The sequence below is a fragment of the Lipotes vexillifer genome, unplaced genomic scaffold (genome assembly GCF_000442215.2).
Source record: "Lipotes vexillifer unplaced genomic scaffold, Lipotes_vexillifer_v1.1 scaffold518, whole genome shotgun sequence".
NCBI lineage: Eukaryota > Metazoa > Chordata > Mammalia > Artiodactyla > Lipotidae > Lipotes > Lipotes vexillifer.
In genome coordinates this window covers 2,463,513-2,467,107 of record NW_006780945.1, presented here as the reverse complement: position 1 = coordinate 2,467,107, position 3,595 = coordinate 2,463,513, and positions in this window count along the sequence as shown.

Here is a 3,595-nt window from a genome sequence, read left to right as displayed (position 1 = left end):
CTCTGTGGCCTCCTCCTTAAAGTGATTCAGGATAGAATCCCCGGGGGACTCTGATGGTGCTTGGGGCAAGGTTGGGAAGGGCGTAGCCTGGAGCAGAGCAGGCCCCAGTCCCAGGCCCTTGATCTCCGCCCCGCACCCACCGGCTCTCTCCTCAGCCTTTCAGGCAGGCTGGGCTCTCCCCAGTCTGGTCTCCAGCTTCAGTTCAGCCCCGCCCTGTGCATCCCTCCCCTAGGACCCGCACAGGTACAGAGGGCCCGGACTTCAGACCAGCCCAGGGAAGTGTGCTCTGTGTCTGCGGGGCCGAGACAGATGAAAGTGAAGGTCATGGAATCCCCAACACCATGCTCTGAATATCATGTTTCTCCGGCTCCGTCGTGGGCATCACGTGTACAGCCCATGCGGGCTGTTTTATTAAAGATCCCTGGGCCTCAGCCCAGACTTCCAGAAGCAGAATCTCTGGAGGGCAGGAATCTGATTCTTAAAAAGTTGTGCAGGGAGTTGGTACCCACGTTAGAGCCCTGCTTCTCACCTGGCTGCACATCAGCATCTTGTGGGAGTAGAAACAGCACCCATGCCCGAGCCTCAACCCCAGACCAAGGAAATGAGCTTCCATGCTGGGCATCAGGCATCAGTATTTCCAGAAAAATGATTAAAATGTGCAACCGGGGTTGAGAGCTCTTGCTTCAGCATTTGAGAACCACCTGGATCTTACCCTGGAAAACAGGAAGCAGGAGACCCAGGGCCAGCTGGGACCCTTCAGGTCAGATCTCCCAGGATCCAGTCAACCACCCACTGCCAGGCCAGTTTAAAAGAGTAAAGGAGCTCTGGGAAATCGATGCTACTCCTCCAGCTGAGGAAGGGGCTTCAGGAAGTTGGAGGTCAAGGCCTTCACCTGGACAGAGGCAATGGTCTGGAGGCATGTTTAATTGTCAAACTGGGGCAGGATGCTACTGGCATCAGGTGGGTAGAGGCCAGGGTGCCACCAAACATCCTACAGTGGGCAGGACGGCCCTGCAACAAAGAATGATGCAGCCCCCAACATCCACAGTGCCAAGGCCATGGACCCCTGGTGTCGAGAGGATGAGGGAGGGGTGCTGGGGTGCTCGGACGGGAGGAGGCCTGAGCTCAGTGGGGTCCTGGCTGAGGAGGCTGAACCTGGCCCTATGAGAGGGGACGTTTCTGGAAGTCTCACAGTTGTGACCAAAGAATCAAAGAAAGGGAAGGGGTCTGCAGGGATGAAGGGGCAAAGGGGAGAAGAAAGGCCAGTGGGGGGAAGGAAAAAGCAAAGCAAAGCAAAGTGGCTACAGTTAAAGGGGACTGGAAGTCGTTTTGCTAATGATCTGTGCATCAGAGCTTGTCCTGCCCTTCCTGCCGGCACATCTGGAGGAAAGAGAAACCAAATCCTTTTGTCCTCAGGAGCCTCTGGGTTGGGAAAGGAATCAGTGGCCCAACAGGGAAGACAGGAGCCCATACCCCAGCTGGCGGGGAGAGCAAGCGGTCCCCATGCGGGGTTGCCTGGGGAGGTTCCCAGTGGGGATGGAGGCTGGGACAAGGCTTAGAGGGACGTGGCATTTAAGGAAGCACCTCCCTCTCAGGGGCCACCCCTCCCTTGCACAACCCTGAGAGTAAGTGCCTCCTTAAATGCTGTGCCCAAGGGGTTCCCCTTTTGCTCTCCCCTCCCCCTAGAGTCTACTCTGAGTTGGGGGAGGGGGGTGGTTTCCTTTGTGTTTCCAGAAGTAAGAACAGTCTCCTCTTTGAGGTGCATCTGTTTTCCCCTCAACAGCCCTTGAATAAAATACACAAACAATGAACGTGACTCTGGGCAAAAATGACCTCCCCTAATGATCTGGCTCTCTCACGGCATCTTCACACCATCTTTCTCCCCTAACCTGCCCTCCCCGCCCCTTCTCAGTCTTAGCTGGTGACTTTGCCTCTTTCTGGACTGAGTGCAGCTTGTTAGGAATTTGGAAGGAGGAAGAGAAGACCCAGTGGGAGGAAGCCTGGGTGGTGACCCCCCCCTCACCATGTACCCATCCCTGGATGGTGCCCGGAACCCCAGCCCATCTAGACAGCCTCAGTGACAGTGCATCTCAAAGGCAGGGTTTTGTGGTCCAGCCCCCTACCTCCACCCCGCACCAGGCCAAGCATGGATGCCAGATGGGTAGTCAGAAAACACGTGGGCTAACTCCTCGGGAGTTGCAGACTGAACCCCCAAGACAGCAGCTTCTCTCTGAGGTGTCTGTGGAATGAAACGAGCCTCTGTCAAACTTCCTTTCCCGCAGGATGTCTGAGAAAATCCAAAGGGATGCTCCTTCCTGTGTACAGGGGAGGGGCTGTGGAAGGGGTCTGGTCCGGTCTTCCCAAGCCACCTGGACCAGAGCCATTGGAGATGCTCCAGAGGTGCTGTGCCCAGTGCGCTGATGACCTCAATTTCCTGGCTGTCTGCCTTTCCTGGCCCGTGCTGAGATGGAGGCGACTTGGAGCTGGATGAGGCGAGGCATCTGTAGGCGACACAGCGTCAGCTCCCAGAGACGCCCTCCCTCTGGAGCCTGGGCAGGGTAGAGCCACTTGGTGTCGTGAATGTCTGGCGCCTGGCATGCTGTGGCTGTTCCTCGGTTTTAAGGCGCCTGCCAGGAACAGAGGGAGGACTGGTGAGCCGAGGTGCAAGATTGCAACTGTGGTTCCATTTCTCCCACCTTCCTGCATCCTCACCCTTTGCGGCTTCTCTCATCCAGAGATGGAATCTATCTCCCACCTGCATGCGTTTCCCAGGGCAGCTGTAAGAAATCATCGTAAACCGGGTGGCTTAAACAACAGAATTTATTCTCTCATCGTTCTGGAGACCGGCAGTCCGAAGTCAAGGAACCAGCGGCGCCATGCTCCCTCTGAAGGCTCTAGGGGAGAATCTCTTCCCTGCTTCTGGTGGCTGCCATCAATGTCTGGTGTTCCTTGGCTTGTACCTGCCTCACTCCGGTCTTTGCCTCCAACTTCACGTGTCTTTCCCACCGTTTCTCTCTGTCCCTGTGTCTTTTCTTCTTCTAATAAGGACCCCAGTCGTTGGATTGATGGCCCACCCTAAATCCAGAATGATCTTATCTGGAGAACCTTAATTACATCCGCAAAAATCCTACTTCCGAATAACGGCACATTCTGAAGTTCCAGGGGGAAGTGAATTTTGGAGAAAAACTATATTCAACCACCCTCTGACTCTGAACGGGCCTTGTATCTTTTGCTTTGGCCAAGAAAATGTGGTAGAAGTGACAATGTTCAGATCTAAGGCTGTGAACTTTCTGCTCTTTTGCCCTCTGAACCCTGAGACCACCCGTGGACAAGCCCAAGGAAGATGAGACACAACATGGTGACGGGCTCCCATCATCCCTTATGGCCTGGCTGAGGCCACTCTGTTTTTTTGGTTTTTTTTTGTTGTTTTGCGGTACGCGGGCCTCTCACTGTTGTGGCCTCTCCCGTTGCGGAGCACAGGCTCCGGACGCGCAGGCTCAGCGGCCATGGCTCACGGGCCCAGCCGCTCCGCGGCATGTGGGGCCTTCCCGGACCGGGGCACGAACCCGTGTCCCCTGTGTCAGCAGGTGGACTC